This window comes from Biomphalaria glabrata, chromosome 8 (genome assembly GCF_947242115.1).
Source record: "Biomphalaria glabrata chromosome 8, xgBioGlab47.1, whole genome shotgun sequence".
NCBI classification, from domain to species: Eukaryota; Metazoa; Mollusca; class Gastropoda; family Planorbidae; genus Biomphalaria; species Biomphalaria glabrata.
In genome coordinates, this window is record NC_074718.1 from 46256473 (window position 1) to 46270219 (window position 13747).

A 13747-nucleotide genomic window follows, 5' to 3' on the forward strand; every position below is an offset into this window, starting at 1 on the left:
TTAAAACAATACATTCTAAACACAATCACTAGTTTGATGTGAAGGCACTGAACTATGTATTTCAAAACTTGAGCTATTCTGTGCATGCAGTGTCTTGTCCCATGAAAAACCAAAAGGTCACTCAACACTATTTGATCACATCACTATCCTAACTTTTAACAGCAGTTAGTTGCATAAATAGTTCTGTACATATATATATATATATATATTATAAATATAAATTGTAACAAACCAACTTATAGTGAAACCCATCCCATGTAGCTATTATCTAGACATGAGTGAAACAGTGCTAGACAGCAGTGTATTCTAGAGGAACTACTGGGCACAGCCTAGCAATCATTTCTACACAACCTTTGGAAAAGGGGGGGGGGAGTACAACATATGTTTCTAAAAATGGGATTATGAGTACAGGCAGGCTACACAATAACAAATAAATATGACCGATGCAATAATGTCAACTTCTAAATGACAGATACAAGAATGTCATTTTCCGAACAATAATATGAATACATTATTTATACTAAAACATGTGTCTAGTGTTTTTGACAGAGTATTAAGAATAATCATAGATGTGTTGGTTAGCTAGAGACACACACAGACAAGACACATTGCATTGCATTGGCCTGCTAGAGACACACAGACAAGACACATTGCATTGTGCTTGCTAGCTAGAGACACACACAGACAAGACACATTGCATTGTGTTGGCCAGCTAGAGACACAGACAAGACACATTGCATTGTGTTGGCTAGCTAGAGACACACAGACAAGACACATTACATTGTGCTTGCTAGCTAGAGACACACACAGACAAGACACATTGCATTGTGTTGGCCAGCTAGAGACACAGACAAGACACATTGCATTGTGTTGGCTAGCTAGAGACACACAGACAAGACACATTACATTGTGCTTGCTAGCTAGAGACACACACAGACAAGACACATTACATAGTGTTGGCTAGCTAGAGACACACAGACAAGACACATTACATAGTGTTGGCTAGCTAGAGACACAGACAAGACAATACATTGTGCTGGCTAGCTAGAGACACAGACAAGACACATTACATAGTGTTGGCTAGCTAGAGACACACAGACAAGACACATTACGTAGTGCTGGCTAGCTAGAGACACAGACAAGATAATATGTTGTGCTGGCTAGCTAGAGACACACTGACAAGACACATTACGTAGTGTTGGCTAGCTAGAGACACAGACAAGACAATACGTTGTGCTGGCTAGCTAGAGACACAGACAAGACACATTACGCAGTGTTGGCTAGCTAGAGACACAGACAAGACACATTACGTAGTGTTGGCTAGCTATCTAGAGACACACACAAACAAGACACATTACGTTTGGTCGGATGTTTAGAACTTCAACAGATAGGCAAGAGACACAACCATTCCACCAATATACAAAAAAATGGTCTGATGCAGTCAACTTGAATCTAGATTGATATATACCGCAGTCAACTTAAATCTAGGTTGATATATACTGCAGTCAACTAGGTCAAAAATATATGAATGTAGATTAATATAAAATTAATAGTAACTCACAGGAAACACATATCCTAAACAAAATAGGGGTGAGGAGGTATTTGAATACAATGTTTTTTTTTAGTAACAACATAACCAATAGACAGAATGAAGTTCCTTGTAAATATTTTGACCAGCACAACTTTTACTGTCAGCATAATGGAAACAAATCAAGATGAACAATAAAAGAATGACAATTCTATGACAAGCATCATATATATAAATGTAACTCATACAGAAGCTAGTTAGATTTATACCCTTCGTAACAATACAGATATGAAGATACTGACCATAGAAAAAGGTTGAAAATAAAAAGTGAAATGAAATCTATAAGCAAATACCTAAACTAACTTTTCAAATATTTTACTTTTTTTTTCAATACCATACAATTGGTCACAATTATACACACACACTTGGTATTAACATCACAATCTCTGAATGTTTAATAGGCTTTGATTCACTCAGACATAAAGCATCCATTCACTCAAAAATCATAAAGCCTTTATTCACTCAAACATTAACTATTCATTCACTCAAACATAAAGCTTTCACTTTGAAAAAACAAGTTAAAATTACAAATTTTTTTTTAAATTATGAGAGAAATGATCAACTATTCATTAATTCCTTAGCCAATGTTCCAGAGCTGTTATCAACAAATTATTGTGCATTGGTTAAACTGATTCCCCAACCCCCCCCCCCCCCCCCAACCATACATTATTACTTAAAAATTAATTAATTAAAAGTTGTTCATTTTTACAAGTCAGTCGGGGCTTAACATTCAATTTTAATTAGTATCATAATTATGACAAAAATTATGACAATAAAGATAGGGTCTCATCATAGACATAAATAAATATAGACTGGAAAAAGGAAATAACTTCATGTAACTTGAAAACATGTATATCTATTGTATTCGGATTTCCGAATTCTGAAAAATTGAAAAATTGCATGATCTTCAGTCTTAGAGATTAAACAAAACTCCTAGACATAAATAAAGTACACAGAAATGCAAATCACAAATTTTCGTTTCATAAAACTATTATCGGCCAGTCTATATTTATTTATGTCTATGGGTCTCATACATATGGAACTTTGACTAAACCAAACAGCCAAACAACTTGGTACAATAACTAACTATTGCTTTTATTACGGCAACAAGGTTTAGTTTAGGACATCACTGGCCTAAATGCAAATTTTCTCAAACAGAAAAACTTGTGTTCACACTGGTGATGACTGCACTCTAGAATTGACCAACACTATAAGTGACCAGCACAGCAATGAGTGACCAACACACAAGTATGCTGACACAGAAATTAGTGTCCCTTTTCATTTGTTTCCAAAAGATGATGTTTTAAAGGGAAAATGGGAAATATTTATTCGGCTGAAGAGCAAATAGTTTACAAAGGCATATGCTCACATTAAATTAAAGACAAGTACCGGTGCTCGGATTAGTAGATCTATAGGATTTGAGTGCCCACTCGTGACGTCACACAGAAATTCCGTGAAAATCTGACCGTTTTGCATGCGCAGAAAAATTATGTCAGAAAAACATCAATTACTAAGTTTACCTTACCTTTACCTTTACCTATCTCTTGGTCTGTTGGACCGTTGGGGCACCAGACAAGACTTGTCGACCGTCTTTCTCCATTCCTCCCTTTCTTTTGCCTTGTTTAGAACCTCTCGCTCAATGGCAGGCGAGTCCATTCTTTTATGTTGTCCTCCCATCGCTTTCTCTGTCTGCCTCTTCTTCTTTTTCTGGTTCTGTTCCCCAAAGAAAGATCTTTGCAAGCCCCGTAGATCTTGTAATATAGCCATATTTAAGCTTTCGACTTTTTACAATAGTTAGCAGGTCATCATGGGCTCCGATTGCTGCAGTAAACTTGTCTCTGATCTCTTGGTTTGTAACGCGGTCTTTAAATGTGATGCCTAGGATCCTTCTGTAGCATCTCAATTCCATTTTCTAGGATCCTCCTCTCTAGCTCTGCATTTTTATATGCTTGCGAGTTGTGGACTTTAAATTACTAAGTTATTCTTGCAAATAAAAAAAAAAGAATAATATATTCATTTTCTGTAAATCATAATCATATTATATCAACAATTGTCAAAACCATCGGACTTTCACTTTAATAAATTTTGGAGAATAAATGCAGAAAAAAATAAGTATAGACATTGAAAGTGAACTGGATAGATGTTGCTTATAAGCTAGAGTAAATAATTCACCAAGAAGATTTCTGAAAATAAAAAGCTGCTGTATTGCAGTTGATCCTGGGAAGCTTATTAGACAAGTTCTGAAATCAGAATTAATGTTCCGTGTGTTCCATGATTTGCAAGTCTTTGTTTAACTTGGGTTAATAGTTCTGATGGAGTTGGGGTGGCTGAGTAGAAAAACACAACTTGGCTTCCAAACAAGGGTCACGAGTTCAAACCCTGGTTAAGACTGAGATTTTTTTTTATTTTGAGGATATTTGGTTGAGCAGAAAAAGCACTTGGCTTTCAAACCAGGTCCCGGGTTCAGATCCTGGGGAAGACTGGGATTTTTAATTTCAGAATCCGGCGCTTCTGAGTCCACCCAGCTTTAATTGGTGTAGTGTGCGTGTGAAGTTTTCTTGTTTAAACGTTATGTTTTTAGGTATAGGAAGTGGTTTGTATTGGGCATGTTTTGATTTGTTCATTCATTTACTATCTCATGTTTTGTACATATTTAAAATATTAGGTCTATTGTATTTAGCCAGAAGCGTAGCTAGCCATGTAGCTAGCCATGTGCGGCACTCCGATCATAAAATCTCGAAGCTGGTGTTCCATTAGTATAGCTCCATGGTTTTCATGCAAACATTTTTGAATAGGCGCTAACAACATCTAGCCCTGCTGGTTATTATTTGTTTCGATCGCCATCAAAATCCCTGAGATTTTCAAGAGTCAGATCTATTTCATGCTTTTTGGTCTGACTTTTGAAAGAGATGAATAAAGTGAGGTGGAAGTCGGGATTTTACTAGAGTTTTTGACAGCAAACTCGGAAGATCTCTTTGTTCTCTTTCATCTCTTTGTTTAAAGAGTTTTCTTATTCAGACAAAACCTATGGCCTGGTAGAGTTGAACTATCCTCTTAACATAATCAACTACGGTAACAAACAGATTTCCAGATACCTGCACACCCAGGAGAGGACGAAAAGGAGGACAAAGTTTTACAAAAGAGGACAAAAAGAGGACGAAGCTTGATGAAAAAGAAAAAAAAAAGAACAATAGAAGACAACGCTTGACAAAGTATGATTGAAAAGAGGACAAAGCTTGACAATGGAGGACGAAAGGAGGACAGTTTGACAAAAGGTGACAAAATGAGGACAGAGCTTGTCAATAGGTGACTAAATGAGGACTGAGCTTGACAATAGAGGAAAAAGGAGGACAAAGCTTAACAATAGAGGACAAAATGAGTTGGATTTTCGGAAGTCTGTTTTGCTTTTATCTATATTTCTTTACCACTCCGTGCACGCAAAAGTGTGAGTTATTAAGAACCTTAAGTCGTGCAGTAAAAAGCTCAATAGGCCTACATTTTCTCCAAGATTTATTTTTTCCAAATCTCTTCCACGCAAACACATTGAGACTGGAAAATTATCTCCCCATTTGTTTTTGTTTTTTATATCTTCTTTGTCTTATAGGAGAAAGGGAAAATAAGATACGATAAATGTTTTATAAATGTATCTTGTACCTTCTCACGCGAGATTTTTTTGCGGAATCTGATACAATCAACAAGCTTCGAGACGAAGGTTTTATCAAACAGATTCGTAACAACAAAATAATTAAAAGTACTCCCTTTTACAACTTCTAGAGCGATTATTTTCCTCCTAATAATTAATGAATGTTAGATTAAAAAACACTGGAACATTTTTACCCCGCCCAATCCCCCTTGTTGTTGACTTGTAGCACCAAACTGCTGGTAGACATCTATAGGCGTATTATATCTTGACTAATAAAACTTTAAATAACTTCCTTTCGTGAACGAAACAAAATAAAACTTTTATTAAAATATTGGCAAAATCTAGTTGATGTGAGATTTAAAAAAATGTACTAGATTTGAGTAATAATATCTTTTAACAAAATCTAAGTCACTACAATGACACAACCTTTCAGTCTCAGGTTCTGGAGTCGTCTGTCCTAATTAAGACCGCTGACGACAACGCCACCTACGTTGCATCATTGGCACGCTAACATCTTCCCCTCTTCACCATAAACACATACACACACAATCCATAACAACCCTCCCCCCCCCCCCCCCCCGAGAAAGAATCCTGTTGGACCGTTGGGCCATCATGCAAGGTTTGTCGACCGTCTTTCTCCATTCCACTTTTTTTTTTTTGCTTTAGATAGAAACTCTTTCAATAGCAGGCCCGTCCATTCTTTTATGTTTCTAGAGTTAATGTCTATGATTATTTATATTCAATTTTCGTGGAACGAATTCAGGTCAAATGATCTCTAGTTACCAAGCGTATATCAACTCATTCTTGTCTGTCTGTCTATCACGTACAAAGATTGTACACGTTATTTCTCCTACATCCATTCTCGGATCAAGTTAAAACTTTGCACAATTATTCATTGGCATAGACAAAGCATGAATCAATAATAAAAAACAATTAATTAATTAATTAATGCTAATTAATTATTTTGCTTGATACCAACAAGGAAAGCTGAGCCTTCAGTATTCATAGATATGGATCAATATGTAGGGTTTTGTCCTCTTAGATAATTGTACACTTTTTTTCTCACACACCCATTCTCAGCCATAAACAATTAATTCTTTATTTTTTAACTGGTTCACAGACTAGTGGTTCACAGACTAGTGGTTCACAGACTAGTGGTTCACGACTAGTGGTTCACAGACTAGTGGTTCACGAATAGTGGTTCACAGACTAGTGGTTCACGACTAGTGGTTCACAGACTAGTGGTTCACGAATAGTGGTTCACGAATAGTGGTTCACAGACTAGTGGTTCACAGACTAGTGGTTCACGACTAGTGGTTCACGACTAGTGTTTCACAGACTAGTGTTTCACAGACTAGTGTTTCACAGACTAGTGGTTCACTACTAGTGGTTCACGACTAGTGGTTCACAGACTAGTGGTTCACGACTAGTGTTTCACAGACTAGTGTTTCACAGACTAGTGTTTCACAGACTAGTGGTTCACGACTAGTGGTTCACAGACTAGTGTTTCACAGGCTAGTGGTTCACAGACTAGTGGTTCACGACTAGTGTTTCGCAGACCAGTGGTTCACAGATTAGTGGTTCACAGACTAGTGGTTCACGACTAGTGGTTCACAGACTAGTGGTTCACAGACTAGTGGTTCATGACTAGTGGTTCACGGCTAGTGGTTCACAGACTAGTGGTTCACGACTAGTGGTTCACAGACTAGTGGTTCACAGACTAGTGGTTCATGACTAGTGGTTCACAGACTAGTGGTTCACAGACTAGTGGTTCACGACTAGTGGTTCACTGGACAGTAACATAGTGTTAATATTTTCGTCTCCAGTCCATATATATCGCAGGTTAAGGTGACATTCGTTCTGGTGGTAGAGGAGCCAGCCATTTCTCGTTTGGCACGCTTTTCTTTCAAAGCTGAGGCCCATGTTCTTATGTTCCCTGTACATCGCTTTCTAGGTCACCATCTCTCTCCAAGAAGTGCAGTCTAGGACTAAGTCTTCCCAGTGGTCAGTATCAATGTCCACTGCTTTTAGGTTGCCTTTGACGTCATCCACAGATCTGAGATGGACATGTATGATTAAAAAAAAACAATTATTGTACTGCGTTTGTGTGTGCGTGTGTGTACAAATTATACATAATTTGATGATAGTGTGTGTTGTTGCCTGTTGTTGACTTATAGCACCAATCAGCTGGCAAACAACTAAACCGCAATAGGCGTAATGTATCTAAACAAATAAAACTTCAAATAACTTGAATAACTTCATTTTGTGAACAAAACTAGATAGAAATGCATTTTAATAACGTTAATTAGGGGAGGTTTTCCTTGTCTGTATTTGCCAAATACGAGCTATAAATCTACAAATAGAAAACAAAGGTAAAGGTACATTTCTTATTCCATATGCTGAAGTATATATATACAAACGCTCCATCTTTCCTAGTGCTATTTGAGCATGGTATCAGTGACACAAAGGGGTTCAATGAACCCGGGACCACGATAATCAGGGGACACAGCCTGTGACGTAGCAACACTAGCTCAACGGGGTTTATTTCACTTGAGCCCATGACGGATGACAAAAAGGGGCCACATGAGATTTAGGGGATGATATCAAAGTGAAAAAAAAACAACTCTTTTGTAAGAACCGATTAAAAAGTAGAATCTACAAAGCTTCCTCAAAATGTTCTAACTTTCTATCCAAAACGTTATATTCGTTTTAAAACATTAATCAGTGTTTTTAAGCTTAAGTCGGCGTACTAGCGACTTAAATTACTTCATTGTAAGAAACTGCTCTCAACCAGGTTAATTGTAGCGGTGGCTAGCTCTGACCGTGCATTTGAGGTAACAATAGTTGCTTGATCATTCCACTCTTCTTCTGTATATTTTATAAAACCATGAATAGTATTCAAGGAATGGGGGGGGGGGCAGGGCCCTATGCGAAACGGATTGAGCGGGGCCCAGTCTGTGTAGGGTTAAGAATAATAAGGGAAAATTATGATTATTGGTTAAATATGCATGAGTAAATGCATGACGCGTAGGACGTAATCATCTTCTTTTTAAAGTAACGTCTGTAATATATGAGATATAAGATTATGATCTAGAATTAGCGCGGGGCCTAAGAAAGGGCAGGGCCCACTGCTGAGGCAAAGGTTGCAATGGCCTCACACCGGCCCTGGGTGTGGGGGGGGGGGAGAGTTTGGTTAAGAAAATATTTATGTGTTGTAGAGAAAGAGAAAATGGAAATGGGAAGAGGGTTGACAATAACATTTTAGTCTATAGGGATAGTCCTGATGGTCAAGAATCAAAATTGTGACATACTTGATAATTATTCAATTTTCTGAAAGCTCAATTTGTTTCTTTTTCTATAACTATAACATAGTTAATTTTCCCTACATAACTCACGGACTATATAGTTAGACAAATAAACTGACTTCTTTCTGCTGTGTTTATTAAAAAACAAACTTTTGCACTTAGAGGGCCATAAGAGACATTCTGCTTATTGTCCAGTGCACAATTGTAAGCGCAATCAACGATGGGTTTAAAATATTGGAAAGTTAGCAGCAAGATCTACATCAAGCAGATAAACAACTGCAGAAGATCTATAATGAAATAAATAATTAGAGAATGACTTTTTGAGTGTAAGATAAAAGGGGCTGCTAAAGTAGCAGAACTTTTAATTGTTGATGCAGTTTTTTCCCTCTACACCAGGGGTTCTCAACCTGTGGATCTCGACCCCCTTGGGGGTCGATTGACCATTTGCCAGGGGTCGCTTAACACCATCGAAACTATGGATTGTTATTGCCTACTCTTCTATTGCTGTATGTGTGTGTCGGGGGGGGGGTCGCGGCAGAGTGGGATTGTAAAAAGGGGTCGCCGAGCTTAAAAGGTTGAGGACCGCTGCTCTACACGATTGCGGAAAGTTAAGAAGCTATTTGATGAGCCTACTACTAATGACCAAGAAGAGAATACTCAAAAGAAGACTTTCAAATTCAACGCATTTTACGGCACTATTGATGTCATAGTTTCTCAGTAACATTACGAATTTCATTGGCATACAAAAATGGTCGAAATGTTTTAGTATTTGAAGCCCATTTCATTTTAAGTACTAACAGCAAAGAGTTGGAGGACGTCAACATTTTTCTAGTCTTATCTGTGACTCAGATGATATTTTCTATGAATATTGTTCAGAGATAAAGTACAGTTCCCCTTTTAGATCATACGGTCTATAGGGAAGATGATGTTATAAGTCATCAGTTTCTTTGGCCAACGGTTAACGAGCAGGGTGTCATGTGGCCAGCACAAAGACCAAGCTCCTTTACTGTCCCCAACTGAAGTCAGGTATTCATTAGAGGGTGTACTCAGGGGCGCCCTGATAGTCCCGAACTCAAATCCCAGTCATTACCGGGATTCGAACCCAGGACCCCAGGTTTGGAAGCCAAGCTGTTTAACCATTCAGCCGCCGTGCCCATATTGTTCACAGATACAACCCATCCAAAGAAGCCTTTAATGACATATTATGTCTGTGTTCAATACGAGATATGGCTAGGTTTTTTTTCTTATTAATACGCAAAGTTGCATTGGATTGGAATTTTTTTTTTTTAATGAGAAACAACTAGATCTATATTTGTTTCCGAGTTAAACATACATCTATTGAAGATAAAAAGTCACTCTGCGCTCTCGATTTAATCATGTATTTACAATGTGTTGATGAATTGTGTCGAGTATATTACAAAATGTTCGCCAATTTAAATTTTAAAAAATTATTAAGAATTCGGGCCGTACTTTGGGCATCCCTGGTATAGAGCATTTGGTAATTAACGTCCTTTAGCTTATGGATTACCTCCTCTGCCTGCTCCCCTCTCCGGCAGAAAAGAAAAACAAGTTTTTGTCTCCGTTGTCGTCTTACATTGCGTCACAATAACCCAGGGGCGTAGCTAGGAATTTTCCATTGCTTGGGGGCAGGGTAGGCTTGACTTCTTTGGGGGCCCCTGCATTTTGCGTAATATTTAAATTTTTAATGTAAAAAACACTAATTTGGAGGCACCCCTCAAGTGGGGGCCCGCTAGGAATATTCAAATCCTCCCACCTCCTCCCACGACCCTAGCTACGCCGATGCCGTAACCCTTAGTTACAATCACATTGGGATTGTTTCCTGTGTGTGTATACAGGGCCGGCCTCAGGCCACTGCCACATATGCGGTCGCAGTGGGCCCCACACTTTCATAAGCCCGCGCTAACTCTAAATCTCCTGAAAACTCATGAAAGTCTTCAGGAAAAAGACAAAATTGTCGTTTTGGTGTGTCATTATTATGGAAAACGCCAATTCTACGCGCGATATAAAAAGGCATTGTAAGCTTTCGTTTAATAAAAATACTACTAATTTTAACATAAAGCGTTAGTTCCTTTACTTTTTTTTTTTTTTACTATAGGAGTCACTGGCATATACAGATATAGATGTAAAATATAGATGTAAAATATCTCGATCTCTTAAAAAAAAAGAATAAAAGTGATATTTTTTTAAAACTCTGATCGTGATTTTGTACGTAGTAAAGAAAGAATAAAATGCGACGACACATTTATTTTCTAATACAAACTCTTAATTGTCCCTTATTATCCGTATCCCTACACAGACTGGGACCCGCATAATCCGTTTCGCATAGGGCTCTGCAATAGTTAGGAATGGCCCAGTGTTTGTGTGTGTCTGTGTGTCACGTGCTGTGACCTGCATAATAGTTGTGTAATCTCCGAATGAACTCTTTATGTTGTCTGTTGTATTTATATGTATGTTTCTGTTGTGTTGTTTTTATATGAGAACTGTGTCCTTGTAAGCACAACAAATTTCCATAAGGTTCAATAGCTGTCTTAGTCTTAGTTCCGTATTTAGGCCTACTCTTGAACAGGCCCTAATTTAAAAAAAAATTTGTTTACTTAATTAAGAGCCCCCCCCCCCTTTTTTTTGCCTTTTAAAACTACAGATCGTATATGCCAGTGAAAACTATTACTTGAGGGCCCTAACTTAGCTATAGCTTTCCTTTACGTAAATATGGATCTGGTAATGATTGTGATAGTAAGTGTATGTGTTTTGCGTGGCTGGTAGTGCAGTGTGTGTGCCTGTGTATGAAATGACCAGTGGACCTTGAGTGTACATGCTTGAGTGAACAGCAGTGTGTCAGGGACTGTGTGTAAATGGAAGTCAGAGTATAGAGAACAAGTGGCTGGAGTAAAGAGCATAAATAAGGACGAATAAAATCATTGTGTTTATTGAAGCTCGTGTTGTTTTAGTCTATCACAATGATTGTACACCTTCAATTTCTTTCCGTTCTACGCTGTGATTAAAGCTCTCTCTCTCTCTCTCTCTCTCTCTCTCTCTCTCTCTCTTGTAATGAATTAATTAATTAATTTCAAATCTTATCTTATATAATACAGACGTTACTTCAAATAAGAAGATGATTACGTCCTACCCGTCATGCATCTAGTCATGCCTCTTAACAGATGACTTAAATTTTGTCGTCATTAGTTTTTCCTGGCTGGCATGCTCTAGTAGCACTAGGGAAGAAGGAGCGTTATTACAGATTAGTCCTGGCATATGGAAAATGGAATATGCCTTTATTATGGATGTCCCTGCCCTCTTGAAGCTCCAATATAAATAAACTTAGTAGTATTGACATTGTCACAAGTCGAGTCTGTGACCTATTTCGACCAGTTTCTAGAAGCTCGAGGTCAAACCAGTGCAAGTGTCCAGCGTAAACAAGTTAATTTTAGGTATCCAATCAAAGAAAGAGGTTAAGGGAAAAAATAGCACACGTCAGCTTCTAGAAGGTCAAAGAAAGAGGTTAAGGGAAAAAATAGCACACGTCAGCTTCTAGAAGGTCAAAGTTACTAAAATAATTAGGGGGAGAAGTTTCCATGATTCTGGAATGTACGATTAAGAAAGGTATAAATTAAGGGAAAGTCAGTTAGACGGGGTCCTCGCTTAGTCCTCGATTAGTAATGGTTATAAGTTTTGTGATATGAGCGGGTCCATTAGTTGAAGTTGAATGTTATACTAAGTGAAGTTTCATGTATCTTTAAGTTTTATTTTGAAGTATCAAGTTAAGTTGTTATTGAATTGAGAAGTCATTTTATGTGAAAGTTGAAGAAGTATTATTAAAGAAGTTTTAAGAAAATACAGAGAGATGTTTCTTTCTTCATTTCATTGAATTGTCAAGTTTGATAATATAATCCCCGGCAAGTGTGATCGTCACTAAAAGTATGTTATGTTTGTAAATAAAGAGATTGAGTACTTGTAAAAATGTGCATCTTTGAAACCTGGAGGCGGCACTGCCTTATTATACAATACGCTGTTGTAACTCCATGGCAGATTTCCAGTGTAATGTAAGAGTTAGTACTGTTGTTTGTTTCTTCACAAAGCTTATATTAACTCCCTCCGTCCGTCTGTCTGGTACAAATTTCTCCAACTTCCCATTCTCGGATTAAATTTAACTTTTGCACAGTTATTCATAGTAGATAACAATACATGAAGCAATCAAAACAAAACGACATACGAGTTAATCAATTAGTAATCAGTGGCGTAGCTAGGGTACTTGATGCCCGGTGCGGCAGGTCTTCATATTGTCCTCCAAAAAAAAAAGGGAACGAAACAGTAAAACGTCCTTTTTTCTCCAATAGAAATATATATGTAGTCAATGTTCAAGTATTGCTGATTCGGAATAAAATCAATTTTACAAAAAGATACATCTTAGTGCTTTCTTACTAGCAATTTATCGAGAAAATTATCAAAATATTTTTTTCTTACCAACTTTGTTCAATTGACAAAATTGCCAAATGTGTCATCAGTCGATTGAAAAGTAATTCTTGTATAACTAAAGTTTAGAACTATTTCTCTTGCATGTAGCATGTACCACAATTGTCAGAAATATGCGAATCAAGATTGCGATATTCGAGACAGGTTCATCTAGTGAATGCTTTTCTTTTTAACTCTAGAGCTGAACGGAACCTTGTTTCTTGAGTTGAAGGCTTCTGAAGAAACTGAAACAACCGTTGAAATCTCTTTCTATCCACATGAAATTGTTTTTGTCCATAGTACTATCAAATTTTTTTTTTCATTCTAGGATTGGGAAAGCGACAAAAACTCGTATCACATCATGATATTGCTTAAATTTGATGATAATTTCTTTAACAATATGTTGATTTTAACAATATGTTGATTTTAACAATATGGTCCAATGAAAAAAAAGCTGTGAATTCTTTCCAAAATGACTGAAACTAAACGGAATCACAGTGAAATGAAAGTAAGCTACAACAGTCAACTTTAGTCAAGAGACATATTAATGCAATCTAGATTTAGATAAAACTAGTGCACTGAACAATTTAGTATAAAATGTAGCAACATAGCTTTGTCCCTCATCTAAATACAGAGCATTGAACAATGTAGTATACTTTTACCATGTACCACAGAAGAAAGTGTACAAGTGCGTTGCCTTCAGGGCTTTAAACAAATGTAATCAATTTGATTCAACATGTT